We start from the raw sequence: 16,141 nt of genomic DNA, 5'->3' as shown, positions 1-16,141 counted from the left end.
CCTTGGCCAACCCGGCAGAGCCGAACGAAGACAAAGGCACAGCTCTCTGGACCCATAATCTCTGGGTTCTGAAACCTCAGCGTATGTGGGGATGGAGGTCACTTTCATGACAGGTGTCTAGGGAAACCTCTTGTAGCCCTATACCCAAAGCCCACACTCAGAATCTGTCAGGCTGCCTCTATCTTCCTTGATGGGATCCTAAATTGGCCTCAGGAGCCAGTTGCAGGAGCCCTAGTCCATCCCAGAGGGAAGGACCCAGGGAGGCTGAGCAGGGCTCCTGTATGGGGGGCTCGTTCAGTGCTGGGTCCTGGCAGGCTTTGGGATCCACATGGAAGCAGGGCTCACCCTACGTGAAGGCACACCTCCTGTAGGTCAGATCTCCTGTGGAAGGCCCTGGACCCAAAGACTGCCTCGATGAACACTCCTAAAGCAGGGGTGGTATTTTCTGGGACATCTTCATGCCTGCAGCCCACACACGCCAACACAACTCTGCCTGCACTCATTGCCCAAATCAGTGGAGTCGAGTCCAGATTTGCTCTGCTGATCCTAATGCTTCCCCTAGTCTTCCTGTGTCCAGGAGTAGCCTCTGGGCAGACAGGGCTCAGCATCTGGAGCTCCATGAAGTTTCTGGGACTGGAGTATACCCCAACCTTTACATAAATCCCTGGATGATGGGAAGAGTGAGCCCCGGGGGATAAACAATGCTTACACAGGAGTTCCTCAACCTCACATCTCCCTATGAGGCGGGCTCAATGTTAACCTCCATTCCCAAGATTTGGGAACTAAGATCACATAGCTACTCTTTGGCAAAGCCAGGATTCAAATCAACTCTGCCTGGCTCTGGAGGGGCTGTTCTTGGTGAAGGATAGAAGGGTGGGTTTGTCACATAAAATATAGGACACCCCATTAAATTTGCATCTCAGATAAATGTCTCTCTTTTTTAGTATAAATATGTTCCAAATATTGCATGGGACATACTTACACTAAAAAGAATTATTCCTTGTTCATCTGAAATTCAAGTTTAACTAGGTGTGCAGGATTTTTATTTGTTGAGTCTGGTAACCTGGCTCCAGAGTCTACACTCCTCTCAGTACCATGAAGCCCCTCTTGGTGGGCTCCCTGCCTGGGAATTGAGGACGTGTGGGCAGAGGGTGGGAAGAGTGTTGGGAAGGCAAGTTCTGAAATCATCCACTTTCTCAGTGAAGGGATTTCTTGAATTTTATTACAACAGAGTTTTATTATGCTGGAAAGTGGTGCATTAAAGCAATATGGGAATGATCTTTTCTGTTTTCCTTTTTGCTGTGAATAGTTTAATGACATGCTAACCCCAACCCGGACCTTCCAGAAATTGTCCTGGTCGTGCCTCAGGCCTCTTCTCTCCAGCACCCCCAGTCCTCCTCTCCCTCTGGTCTGGGAAGATGTACATGAAGCACAGTTACTGACACCCTTTCTGTGTTTCGGTGGCCTGAGCTGTGTACGGGGGAGGAGGAGGAGCCGTCATCCCAGAAATGAGCATCACATGGCCAGTATCCTATTTAGAGGGATTTGCAGATGAAGAAAGAGGTCAAGAGCTGCTGCGGTTCATGGAGGAGGAGCTGGGCCTACTGCCCACACAGCTGGGCCCCTAGTCAGAGAAGCCAGGATCCCAGACCCACTGGCCCTCCCTGTTCAGAGGAGGGACTTGAACGTCTTTCTCCACCTTACATCCCCGTGGCCAGAGTCTGAAGTCTTTCTTCACAGATGTGCTGGACAAGACCTCACATGCAGGCTGCCCAGAGAGCCTTTCAAGACTGAGTGCAAAGTCAGGCTGCACAGGCAGCAGGTCCATGGGATAAGTGGGAGATGGACTTGGGTGGGGAGACTTGCCAGCACCTCTAAGGTATGTAACACCCACGCCACTGCTCAGAAACAGACTGAGGAGATTAAACAAATGGATCGTTAAGAGATTTTTGTTGTTGTTTGGGAATAATTTACCAATTAAACTTTGTAAACTAGGGATGGCAGTGTTGTTTTTAGACAAGCCAGATCCAAGATCTTGACTGGGAATTTGGGTCTCATCCATGACACCTCACTGGCTTCCAGCTTCTAGCAGCCTTTCTTTTCTTAGGTTCCAGAAATGAAGTTCCTATGTTTGCAGCCAAGTTGATTGATCCCTGGTGTGCACTTTATCTCTGTGGAGTACCCAAGTTTTGCCTCATAGCCCTAGGCTTGCCACCAAGAGGTGTTACACTTCTTCATAAATCTGCAATCCAGCCTTCCATCCATCCATCCATTCCTCCATACACCCACTCATCCACTCATCTGTTCATCATCCACCCGCCAATGCATCCACCCATTTCTCCCCTCATCCATCTATCCATCCATCCATCCATTCATCTACTCAAGCAGCCATCCACCCATCCACCCTTCCTTCTGGCTCTTCCCTTCAACCACTCCCCACTAGTTCTCTCCAGGTACTACTCTAGCCCTGAGATGCCTTTTGCACCAAGAAAAGAAAGATGCACCTCCTGCTTTCTGGACCATGGGGGAAGATGAATGAAGCATCAAAGGCCGGAAACCCAGAGGTCACCCAGTAAGTCCTCACCTTGATAGAGATCAAAACCTTTGCTCTCTCCTCGCCAAAAGAGCAACCTCTGAAAGGCAGGGAGGGCTTCCTGGCTTCCCACCCAGGCAGGAGCTAAGGAGGGACAACATCTGAGTATTCTTCACCCTTACTGCCCGTATCATGATTTTCTTCCATAAATTACAAAAAAAAAAAAAAAAGCAAAGAAACAAACCTTTATTTCTCTGTTTACTCCTTTGCATTTAATGAGCAGTTGTTAACGTGACTGAAACCATCTGATGATTTTTGCCAAATGGAAAAATCTCCCTACAGGGGCAATAAAACAAATATTCAGGATAGAGAGAGGCAGTCATAAAAGGCATTACCCGGTTGTAAACAGAGGCGGGTGGTGGTGATGTATTACCCCTGCTTCGGCAGCTTTCAACAAAGTTCTGAGATTCCAGGAGGGGCTCTGACCCGAGGCAATATTTACTTCCCCGGCTTCTTCCGCAGGTCAGTGTGGGTATAATTCTGTCTACCAGTTGACTGCAGTTGAGGTTTTGAGCAGGAAGCTCCAACCCTGAGCCTTCATAACTCAGTAGGATTCAGTCACACCCACCCAGAACACGCCAAGGAAAGCCACTGTACTGTCCTGGCCAGGTGTGGGGGTCTCTGCACACCCTGGATGGGAATGCGGAGCTGGATGGCGTTGGTTTGTACCTGGTCCCATAGCTCTGCGTGTCCACCGCACTGAAAGCTGTACTTTGTCCCAGTGTGCTCAGAAGGCCCGTGATTTTCTGACGTTCCATCATGCAAGGATGGCAGTCTTAGCTGTATACCAACTTCATGGTTTGGTACAAAGAGCCCACTAGACTTCGCACAGATCTTCAAGTCTGAAGTCAAAGCAAAACTTAAACTTATGAGAACAGGAGTCCTACTGTGGGTTCCAAGCGCCTAGCTGCCTTGTGAGGCTGCACTTAGCCCGCAGGTCCTGTGTGGTGACAACTGCAGTGTAACCGAGAGTCGGACAGATGCTGACAATCGCAGAGGCGGTCCACACCGCCATCGACAGCATCATGGCAGGGTAAGCATGCTTGGCCCCGACTTCAGGTGTAACCACGAACGCCCAGAGAGTAAAGGGACTTCCCACCACCTGCCGAGCTGGCGGTGCAGACCAGACTCTGCCAGAGCTGCTGTGATGGCCCCGTGTTCCCATCACACTCCCGTCTGGGTGTGGAGGCCCCGTGTTCCCATCACACTCCCGTCTGGGTGTGGAGGTGCTCAGCCTTTGGTCGCTTTGGACTTGGAAGATCTGCTTCACCCGGACTAAAGCCCCTTTCAGGGAGCACTGACTCGTGTGCAGTAGGGTCTGAGCCTCACAGTCAGGCTCCACCCTACAGCCAAGAGGATGTAGCTGAATAAATCTAACAATAGCTGACCTCGAAGACCGGAATGAAGTCTTTGGTCTGTGTCTGATGCCTGCTGTGGGGTCTCCAGAGCCTCAGAGGCCCAGGCTGGCTGGGAACTCCAGTGTGGGCCATGGGCTCCCCTGTTTCACACCCAACTGACTCCTTCCTGGGGAACTCAACGGGTCCTGAAGAGGCGCCCCCTCAGCCCTGCCCTAGCAGATCTGAAATCCTCATGGCTGAGGTCATGCCCAGGAGCCAGCTTCTTAGGACAGAGCAGTAGTTACCGGGGCTGGAAGAGGGGGTGGGATCTGCTCTGCCCTTCTGGTGGAGCTGGAAGCTGGGAGAGTGCCACGCTTCCATTCTGTGTATGCAGGGAGTGCCAGCACGTAATCTTATTTACACCTTCCCAGTTTCCATCTCTTGTTTTATGAGGCAGTTCTCACATGCATTTACCCCTCCCACCAAACCAGGGGTTCTCATCCCCATTTTGCTAACAAAGAATGGATCCAGGATTTAAAGACTTGGGAGAGGATGCTCAGGTGATGCGTAGAGATGCAGGGTCCCGGCGGGTGCCAGGCCCTCAGCTACACACCTTTAAGGATGATTGGGAAGTGCTGTCAGGCAGGTAACTCATGCAGGGGTGAAGGTGCGCCTGCTCGGCAGATTTGACCTTAGCCAGATGCTGGGAAAACAGTTCCTTGTCCATAGTCCCCACCGCCCCCGCAGTCCTAACAGGAGGCTCCTCAGGAGGTGTCTGCACAAGACTGTTCCCTGGGTCAGACCTGAAAGCAGGAAAAACAGGTTTTAAGCTCCCACCCCTCATCTTTGCCCCCTTGCTGCTTTCATCCTGGTCCCTAAACATGCTCTTAAGTGGGAGCTTATTTTCTGCCAGCTCCAGCCCCTGGAATTTGGGCAATCATGGTTTCTGGGAGAACTAGCCAGCTGCAGCCTAGGAACTGATAGCAGATGGGAGTGAGGATAAATGGATCTCTTTACCCAGGGCCAGCTCCCCATCAGCACTGGGGAAGGGAAGGCGGAGGTGGAAGGAGACAGAAGGAAGGTGGGAAAAGAGAGCTGTACTGAGGTCCCAGGAGAGAGGGCACTTCCCGGGAGTGGCATCCTGGTGGGAGGAAGAGGGTGTCTATGTGGACTTTCCAGTCATCCTCTCTGGAGCAAGCCTCCAGTTCCAGGAGCCTGGGAAGTGCAGTGAGTGCAGGGCCAGGCTGGGGTGGGCTGCCACCCATCTGTCCACCCTCCACCCCGAACAAGAGCAGGCGTTTTCCACCCAGCCCACAGAGTTAAGACCCGCGTTTTCCCTCCTCTCATTCAGGTGTGTCCAGCCCAGATGTGTCCTTACCCCAGAGTACTTCTGGGGCCAGGAGGTGGCCCGGGCTGAGAACAGCTGGATCGATTCTGAAAATTACCCTGGACTAAGGGGATGGGGGTGGGAAACTTGTCTATTTAGGCGGAAATGCTTTGTGTGTGCAAAATTTGACCTCCATCTCCCCTCTCCAGGTTGCCAGATGGTAGATGTGTTTAGTTTGCAGATAAGATAAAGGCAGAAACTGGACTGGATGGAGAATTACCTGTCAGGCTTCTCTGTGGCCCGTTGCCCACTTCATGCTCCCCTTAGTCTGTGCCCAGTGAGGAGGGGCACCAGTAGGTGGCATGACCCAGTGTGTCCCGGGAAAGATCCTTAGTTTCCCTCACCTGGCCTCGTCCACCTTCCCAGCCCCACCTGCAGTGTCCACTGTAGGACCCTGTGAACTGCTCAGCCAAGGCTAAGTTCAACTCAGATCACAACGGAGGAGGGAAGAGATGCACTCAACGCTGCAGGCAGCTGGAGTCTCCACCCAACACCCAGGCACCTTGGACAGAACCCATTTGGCTCAGGTAGCTGCAGATTGGGATGCTTTGCAGCTTCGCATGGGTGTGAGCCCTACACTTTCCACCTCTGGCAGGTTGGCTCAGGGAGGGTGAGTTCATGGTGAGAACGCTAGCCAGCAGCCATGAAGATCTGTGTTCCTGCCCAATAAGCCCCCTGCCTCCTGGGATCCATTTGGGGAAAGAATCTGGAAAGGCACCTCTCTCTACTCCTGTCCCTGGGCACTCAACAGCCTCCTGGCCTGTCTCCCCACTCTCTGCATGAGCCTGCATTGCTTTCCCCAAGTGACCAACAAACTGAGTAGTCTCAGCGATGCCACACCTCCAAGCCCCACAGTCACACCTGGTCACGAGACTCACCCTCCTGGGTACCCAGCACTGCCCGTGGATATCCTGGCTTCCAGCCTGCCCTGCAGTGGTGAGGGCGACTCCTCCCCTGGGGTCCCCTGGACTCCTTTTCCTCCCTCCCTTTCGTAGGGGGAGACTGGAGGGCCTGGTGGAGGCTGATTCCCACGGGTATGGCTTTCAGGCAGAAGCTGAGTGAGCAACCCAAACTAGCCGTAAGCCCTCTGCTGCCTGGAGGAGGAGTCCTTGGGGCTCACCAGGTGCCTACATGTCATTGCTCTTCCCTCATTGCAGATGAGGAAACTGAGGTTCAGGGAGTTGGTCTCAAGTAAATGGGAAAGAAGGGATCTGAACTCACACTCAGCCACAAACCCCAGATTATCCCTTCCTGTTTGCTGCACACACCCTCTCGGGGTAGGAGGAAGAGGGTAGCTCATCAAGATGGGCCTGGGGTCTTGAGCTACAAAAGGAGGGGAGAGAGCAGAGCAGAAGCACATTGTGGGGAAAATTTGAAAAGTTGGATGAGGGAGGGGTTTTTTGAGCTAAGTGCTGAAGATTGAAAAGATCTAAAAACTAAAGATGAGGCAGGTGGAAGGAGAGGGTTAGGGAAGCAAAAAAGAGGGTGAGGATGCTGGGGGCATGCAGAGGGCACCAGGGAGTGTGATGGGGGGAGAGCGGTATCAGGTATGTGAGAGGATATCACAGGGCTAAACAGGGAGGGCAGGTTGTGACCAGGTCACAAAAACCTCGAGTGTTCCCCCACCCTTTCCAGCCCGTGGGCACAAACGGGCTTCATCTGCAGGAAAAGCCACGCTCTCCCCTTTCACTGGGGCCCCTGCCCTCACAAAGCTCCTGCTCCCAGGGCGTATGACTGCAGCCAGTTATCTCACGTCCAGCCCACACAGCTGTTTGAGAACATGCTGACACTGGCCTACTGCTGGGACTGACCTAAAGCCATGGGGGTCCACTGAGTGAGCCCGCCAGCTCCAGCTGCCGAGGTGAAGGCAGTGCTCCTTCTGTGCCGGCCGCAGCAGCCCCTGTTTATCCACTGCACCACACTCCACCCCACAGAGCTCCCATCTACCCACAGTCCATCCTCAACCGTCTCAGACCTCCTCAGGGGGCTTGACAGGAGCCAGAATGCCCTCCTGCCCTGCCACCTATGGTTTCATATCGCTTTTTCTCTCCAGAAACCTTCTCGGCCATCGGAGTCCAGCCCATCCATCCCTGGCAGGACACACCCAGGATGATCTGAACCTCATAAGTGGCCTCATGGAACCATGGCTGGGATTACTGCACAGCTCTGGAGGATAAAAGGAGTCCCCAAACACATTTAAGCCCAGAACTATTGGGATCAGAGTCCATGTCTTTCTCTGTGTGCTATGTTAATACACAGTGGATTTATTCTGGAGTGCTCCCAGAGTTGACACCTGTGGAAGGGGAGGGAAGGAAGCAGGACTGAGCAGAGGAAGACATAAGTTGTGGTGTAGCTTTAAAAGGATTCCCAGGTGGCTTGATGGTAAAGAATCCACCTGCCAATGCAGAAGACACAGGAGACATGGGCTCAATCCCTGGGTCAGGAAGATCCCCTGGAAGGGGAAATGACCACCCACTCCAGTATCCTTGCCTGGAGAATCCCATGGACAGAGGAGCCCGGTGGGTGACAGTCTGTGGTGTCACAAAAAGTCAGACACGTCCGAGCATGCATCCACCAACATAGCCTTACAAAGTTTCCAGTAAAGAGCCCTGACTCTGAAAAAAAGTGTCCCGTGCGCTCCCACTCTGGAAGGCATGCCTGTGGGTGAAGCTGCTCCCCTCCGTAGAGGACAGTTTCTGATGGGGTGGCTGCAGGGTGGCCTTCAGCCAGTGGCATTTGGAAGAAGCAAGTGCTTCAGGCCAGAACGGGGGCGCGGGGGCCCATCACACACCACAGCGTGGACTACAGTCCACCCCTTGCCTTGCCAAGCCCTGTCTTTCAGGGGAGTTTTCTGTTAGAAGCGGACCTGGCCGGGTAAGGTGCTGGGCTTAGACAATGGGAAGAACCCACACATGCAGGAGGCTCTTGGGTGTGGGTGGTCTGTTTGGACAAGCCAGGTGGACAAGTCCTCTGAAGTCTCGGGGTGCTTGATTGGAGTTTCATGGGTCACCTTTCAGAGTAGCGGTTTGGCTTGGTTTCAGATGAAGTGTAATTTTAAGAAACTTTTATAATGGAAACAGCAGGGACATAAAAATTCCACCAGCTTGTAAGAACAGAATGTCTACAAACCTTCTGCAAGGGTTCTTGTATCAGCCAATTTTTACAGTCACAAGTGACTAAAACCCAACTGAGTAAATTCAGGCTGGGGAGGGGAAATTTACTATTTCTCATAAATAGGCAGAGGAAAGGAAGGGTGGACCTGCCTCTGGGAAGATTAGATCTCAGGTTCTCTCCCTCTTTGCACATTTAAAGTGAAGAATGAGCATTTGCTCCAGAGAAGTGGATGCAGGCCCCCTCCAGGCTTTCACGCCTGAGCTTGGTCCTGAGGCTTGGGGCGGGGGTGGGGATGGGGGCGCTGTGGGCCCCTGAGCAGGGAGAGGCAGGAGCAGGGCGGAGAAGGCCTGGGAGTGCTCCCCAGAGAGCCTGGGCAGCCCAGCCCCAGAGGTTCAGCCAGGGGTGCTGTAGATCTGGGGCTTGTGGCTGCTGTTGGACCCTGGTGGAGGGTCCTTACATCCTAACTCCCCTCCACTCCCTTTCCTCCCCAGCTGCTGGGGTATAGATGAGGCCAGGCCCAGAATGGGGAGCCAGCAGGAGCTAGAAGCGGGGCTTGGCAGGGCCTGGAATTCCACCGGACTCCTACAGCTGGCTTTTTCCTTCCATATTTCTTACTGCTGGATTTTTTTTTTCAAAGTCTATTAGGATACTCAGGACGTGAGGTCTGAGGCAATAATAACACTTCCTCTGAGTCTTATGGCCTGCCAAGACCCAAGTGGGTGAGGAGCGACCTTGCAGGGGTTCACAGTGGTGCTTTGAGGGGTTTGGTCCGCACAGACTCTTCATCCTGAGCTCACTGTCGATATAGTGCCAGACAAGGAGAGTGCGGAGGACACCAGCCACCAGGTGACCCAAGAGCTGGGCCTGGGCATCACCAGCATTTAAACAGATGTGGCCCCAAATGCATGAACTGACCATTCTCTTCTGGTTACTATTAATATCTGTGCAATACCTCCAGTTCAGGAAGCACAGTAGTGAGAGAAGCGAGGAGGTAAACTTAGGTCTAGTGAGCATCTACTAAATGTTGTCCTGCTCCTGGGAAATAGACCTATGTCAGATTTTTAGTTGACACAGCAGTTCTACAAACAGGCAGTCTTATTGCCATTTGTTAACCTAGGAAAAATACAGACATAACAGACATAAAGAGCTTGCCCAACCCTAGAACTGGTGAGTGGCCAGGACTAAAATCTGGGCTGTCTGATTGAAGCCTGGGAGGGCCACACTGCCTGTCTGTACCAGGCAACACTCGCATGTGTTCTAGGGAAAGTCACTTTCATAATGCTGGGCACTTTCAGCAGTTCCACAGTGCTGAGTCTCCACGCTAGCATCCACGCGTGCAAATGGGGTTGACCAAAGCCTTTGGCTGCAGAGTGAGTTTATGTAAAAGTGCTCTGTAAATTGTGACGTGGTGTGCACATTGCACCTCAAGATGTCACAGTTCTTACCCTCCCATCTGGTCACAACACCGCTCCCTCCAGTGTACAAGGGCACGTCTGTTTATTTGCTTTCTGTTGAGTCACAAAAGCCTCCGAGGGTAACAGGAACACTGATTCCTCATTCCGCTAACGCAGCCCTTGGCCTGTGGTTTTCTGCAGTCAGGGGCTGAATGTGACGCTCAGAAGGTGCACTAGACCTCAGAATCACTGGGGTCATCAGTCTCTGCTTCCCCAGTCTTGGGACCCTGATGCCCAGTGGATCAAAGCACCGAGGACCCTTCTGCGAGGCTGTTCCAGGAAGCGCTTGGTAAATGAACTGAGAGATTGACGGGAAGAGAGACTAGGTGTCCTAAGTCAGTAAGCCTGGGGATCTGACCCCAAGTCTCCTGATGGCCCATATGGGCAGATTTGACCAGGAGAGCTGTCAAAATAGAGGGAATTGAGCCCCCAAACAGTTATCTTTTTTTTTTTTTTTAATTAATCTTGGTGGGCCCAGCAATGGAAGGACCTGAGTTCCCTGTTACAAAGATCTCAGCAAGCCCACTCCTTCTTCCCGTTGATCTGCAAACACCAAGAGCTCAGAGACGTGGTAGGTGCCTGAAGTTCCTCCTCCTCAACGCGGCCTTGGGAGCTCTTCTCCTCCAAGGAAGGCAGAGCCCGGGCGTGCTTCAAGGTAGATATTTCTATTTGTTTCTTCTCCCAAGAAAAGCACGATGAAAGGCGCCAAGGCATTCCACACCCTCCTTCAAGGCCTATTAATAAGGAGCCTGGGGCCAGATCATAAACATGGCAAACTCCGTAACCACCAAGGCCAGCAGAGCGACGGCTGCATTAAAAGGCGAATTTCAGCGAAATGCCGCACAGGTCCTAAATTCGTACCAGATGAGTTCCAGAAGATTAAAGTTATTATAATAAAGCCCCAGGGAATCAATCATGCTCTGCCATGTAACCTTCTCGCTTTACCTCATCATTCACACACATCACTTTCTCCGGGGCCTCTAGGAGGATGTGGAATTCGTGGAGTTAAATGTGGCAAAGGGCAGAGGGATAAGCTTCACGGGTTCAGAAGACCCTGGAGCGTTCCGAACCGGGCTGGACTTCAGACTGGAAAGCCCCAACAGTGGGGAGGGCTTGGCCTGGATGAGTGGCTGGGGCTGGCTTGTGGCTTATTTTGTGACTCGTCATAGTGGGGGGGGGGGGGGGGCGGGGGGCGGGGGTAGGGCACAGTAGGGGAGAGATATTCTTCCTAACTTCTCAGCCTGCCTTGGAATGATCATTGCCCAAACCTTGATAAGCAACAGGCTAAAAGCTGCAAAGAGGCTTGGTAAGTTGTGAAACAGCTCAGTTCTTTTTGTCTTTTGATGCTACTTTGATGGTTTCACTGTTTACACTTTAATTCTTCTCAAAGTTCCTCCCTGCCCTCTGAGATTAGGAACTATGCGTCCCCTGGCTCTGGAATCCAGGTTCCGGTCTTGCAGAAGACCCTGTTTCCACCTGGAGGAGAGTTCTGTCTCCCAGAATCCCCCTGGGGCATGCCACACTCCTGCACCTCTGTCCTGGAGTGGAAGCCCAGCACTCATTCCCCACCGAACCTCTGAGACCAGGTGTCAGTACTCACTGCAACTTTCCAGCAGAGTCCTAGAACAATTCACAGAGAAGGTGCAACCTCTCAGACTCAGACCCACCTAGTCTCTGCCTGGCACTTGCATCTTGCTCCAGCCTGGTCCTCTACAAACATCCCTAGCTTGGCCACACACCGAAGGACCCGGGTCCAAGCGCTCTGTTCCATGTTCATTCCTGCTGCATGACTCTGAGTGGGACCTTCCATTCCCTTTAGATAAGATGCAGCTTTCAGCCTCAGAAACATATTTGGATCCCAGTGACCAAGCAAAGTACTCACAAATTGACTGCCCTTGCCACGTGGCCCCACTTCTCATTTATGCATCCTTCCTTAAGCTAATATTTAACAGGATTTGTGCATCAGTATCTGGGAGAGTTTTCTGTCCTTTTCTTTTTTCTGTGCTATGTCTTTTAGTTTATGTGTCAGGATGGTGTTAGCTTTCCAAACAAGCACTGAGAGACTTCCCCATCTGCCATTTCTGAACTCTGCACCAGCTTAAATTCGGTGTTTGAAAACTGCTCATCTAGAAAAACGCTCTGATCAGATGTTTTACAGGGTGTAGTTCTTTGAAAACTGTTTGTGTTTTCTCTTTAGGCTTTCCTATCTCTTCTTGAGTCTATTTTGATCATTTGTATTTTCCTAGAAAAGAGGACACTTTAGTCAGGCTTTCAGGGTCATTAATATGTTTGCATAATTCTCTTTCTTCTTTTTAATACTCAAGTTTGGATATTTGTATTTTCTCTTACTCTATTTTCCCCACATTTTCCTTTCTTCTTTTTTTTTTCTCTTTTATTAGTTTATTTTTGCTTTTTTTGACTAGACTAACAAAGCTAGTGGAGGTGATGGAATTCCAGTTGAGCTGTTTCAAATCCTGAAAGATGATGCTGTGAAAGTGCTGCACTCAATATGCCAGCAAATTTGGAAAACTCAGCAGTGGCCACAGGACTGGAAAAGACCAGTTTTCATTCCAATCCCAAAGAAAGGCAATGCCAAAGAGTGCTCAAACTACTGCACAATTGCACTCATCTCACACTCTAGTAAAGTAATGCTCAAAATTCTCCAAGCCAGGCTTCACCAATACGTGAACCGTGAATTTCCAGATGTTCAAGCTGGTTTTAGAAAAGGCAGAGGAACCAGAGATCAAATTGCCAACATCCTCTGGATCATGGAAAAAACAAGAGAGTTCCAGAAAAACATCTATTTCTGCTTTATTGACTATGCCAAAGCCTTTGACTGTGTGGATCACAATCAACTGTGGGAAATTCTGAAAGAGATGGGAATACCAGACCACATGACCTGCCTCTTGATAAATCTGTATGCAGGCCAGGAAGCAACAGTTAGAACTGGACATGGAACAACAGACTGGTTCCAAATAGGAAAAGGAGTACGTCAAGGCTGTATATTGTCACCCTGCTTATTTAACTTCTATGCAGAGTACATCATGAGAAATGCTGGACTGGAAGAAACACAAGCTGAAATCAAGATTGCCAGGAGAAATATCAATAATCTCAGATATGCAGATGATACCACCATTATGGCAGAAAGTGAAGAGGAACTAAAAAGCCTCTTGATGAAAGTGAAAGTGGAGAGTGAAAAAGTTGGCTTAAAGCTCAACATTCAGAAAACAAAGATTATGGCATCCGGTCCCACCACTTCATGGGAAATAGATGGGGAAACAGTGGAAACAGTGTCAGACTTTATTTTGGGGGGCTCCAAAATCACTGCAGATTGTGACTTCAGCCATGAAATTAAAAGACGCTTACCCCTTGGAAGGAAAGTTATGACCAACCTAGATAGCATATTCAAAAGCAGAGACATTATTTTGCCAACAAAGGTCCGTCTAGTCAAGGCTATGGTTTTTCCTGTGGTCATGTATGGATGTGAGAGTTGGACTGTGAAGAAGGCTGAGCGCCGAAGAATTGATGCTTTTGAACTGTGGTGTTGGAGAAGACTCTTGAGAGTCCCTTGGACTGCAAGGAGATCCAACCAGTCCATTCTGAAGGAGATCAGCCCTGGGATTTCTTTGGAAGGAATGATGCTAAAGCTGAAACTCCAGTCCTTTGGCCACCTCATGCGAAGAGTTGACTGATTGGAAAAGACTCTGATGGTGGGAGGGATTGGGGGCAAGAGGAGAAGGGGACGACAGAGGATGAGATGGCTGGATGGCATCACCGACTCGATGGACGTGAGTCTGAGTGAACTCCGGGAGTTGGTGATGGACAGGGAGGCCTGGCATGCTGCAATTCATGGGGTCGCCAAGAGCCGGACACAACTGAGTGACTGAACTGAACTGAACTGAATAAATATTCCATTCTAGTCTGTTCTATTCTCCTTCCTCTACCAAAGAAACACCTTTTGTATCATGATTAGCTAATTGTGTGCTACTTTCTGTGTTAACTTCTTAATTTGCTTACACTTTAATATCTTTTTTAGCAAATTTAATTTTTTTTAATTTATTGAATAGAATTCTCAATTCACTTGTTTTTTTTTTTTTTGGTCACATTTATTACTAAAATATTAATGGCTGTCCATTTTCTCAAGATTACAGTTATAAACAAAATCCCAAAAATTTTATAAGGAGTTTTGTTTTGAGAAACTTCTGTGAGCTATCTTAAGTTTTCTTGACCAAAGTATTGTTTGGGAAAGGGTTTATGAAATTGCAAAATTGTTCCTTGTTATTATTGGCAATGACTAACCTTTGTTATGTATTTCTAGTTTGATTCTATTGATGTTATACAAAATAATTTCTGCTATTTTTTCATTTTATTTTTTAATCTGAGATCTCCATGAAATAATATAAAAAATGGACTATAGAAAAGAATGTAAACTTTCTTTCTGCAATGCATGGAGACCTACTCATATAAATAAACACACGTGTGTGCTCAGTCACTTCAGTCATGTCTGACTCTGGGACTCCATGGACTGTCGCCTGTCAGGCCCACTCTGTCCATGTAATTTTCCAGGCAAGAATACTGGTTGGGTGGCCATGCCCTTCTCCAGGGAAATAAACATATGTTTATATAAATACATGTCTGTGTTATGTGTATTATCAATCTAATTAGTTATATTATTTAGATTCTTAGTATTTTACTCATCCTTAATTTCTTGACTTAGTGGTTTGAATGAGAGAACTATATTAAAGTCTTCTAAAGATTTTGTGTTTTGCCAAATTTATACTTCTGTTTACTCTGGCTTTTGCTGTGTTTATTCCTGCTATGCTATTTAATAAAAGTCATTATAAATATTAACAAATATTAACCTTGATGGTGTGCAGGTTGGACTGGCCAACAGAAGCTTCTAGTCTGCTGCACAGACAGCTGATGGTCAGGTCGATTCCCACCACAGCTGCTACCAGCCAGGCCATATGTCCTCCTTTGTTATAAAAACCCAATTTGGACAATGATACCCTTTGTCTCACTCTCATCTTTATTGTAGCTGATCGTACTGTTTTGAGATAAGAACCCAAGTGCATTATTTTAAGTGAAATAAGCCGGACATAAGGACAAATACCATATATGGAATTTTTTTTTTAAGTCAAATTCATGAAAGTAGAAGGGAGAATCATAGTTGCCATAAGCTGGGGAGGTGGGGAGAACGGGGAGATGCTGGTCAAAGAGTACAAAGGTTCAGTTGTGTAGGATGCGTAGATTCTAGAGATGTAATTCATACCACGGTGACTATGGTTAATAATACAGTGATGGATACTTGAAGTTTGCTAAGACAGTAGATCTCAGGTGTTCTTACCACACATATTAAAAAATGATAACTAGATGAGGAAGTTGAACATGTTAATTTGCCTGACTCTATCATTTCACTATGTACAGGTGTATCAAAATAGCATATATTAGACCTTAAATATATACATTCTTTAAATTTTAAAATAACTAGAAAATTCCAAATACCTCACCAGAAAAAAAGAAAGCTTTCTTTTTTGAAAAGGAAAGACCCACTGTTTAAACAAATGTTTAAAAAAAATTTAGGGTGCATTTTCTCATGATCTTCATTTGTTATTAAAAAAAAAAAGTCCAGAATTCCTTGGGAAAAATAATTAATGGCCAAAGTTCCAAATGGAAAGTTTAACTTTCATTGGAGAAGAACCATTTTCAAGTTCATATAGGCAATAAATTAGCCTCCGGAGCAAAAATGCTGTCCTCAAGAGTCTTAACCATCTGGAGAAGTGGTTTCCATGTAAAAATTTACAGTTGCTTGATTACATTTTAGTGCTTTTAGTTTGTTTCTCTTGAGAAATTTCCTTTTGGTGATGTTACTTGAATTTCGATATGGCTTGCATGATGACCATAGTTTTAGATTTTCGTTACAAGAGAGTCAATGCCTTGTCTATATGTAGATGTTCCCTACTTTTGTTGGAATTTAATCTGAAAATTGATGTGTATTTTTTCTAAAATAAATTGCTGTTCTAACATAGTCAAATTAAATCAACTATTTCCAGATACTATTTCAATAGCACTGACAAATGCGGGTATAGAAATCACTGTCCTTCTTTTCCCTCTTCCCCTCTCCTTCCTCTCTTCTCTCTGTTTCTGTGGTCATGAGTGATCCAAGGATTCGTAAATTTAAAGGATTTGATGTTGTATAAGTGAGAAGATAATTGGGTGCCTGCCTATGTCCCTATTTGGTAATTTTTCATAGTTT

Source organism: Bos indicus, chromosome 28, assembly GCF_029378745.1.
Source record: "Bos indicus isolate NIAB-ARS_2022 breed Sahiwal x Tharparkar chromosome 28, NIAB-ARS_B.indTharparkar_mat_pri_1.0, whole genome shotgun sequence".
Classification (NCBI taxonomy): domain Eukaryota; kingdom Metazoa; phylum Chordata; class Mammalia; order Artiodactyla; family Bovidae; genus Bos; species Bos indicus.
This window is presented reverse-complemented; position numbering follows the sequence as displayed.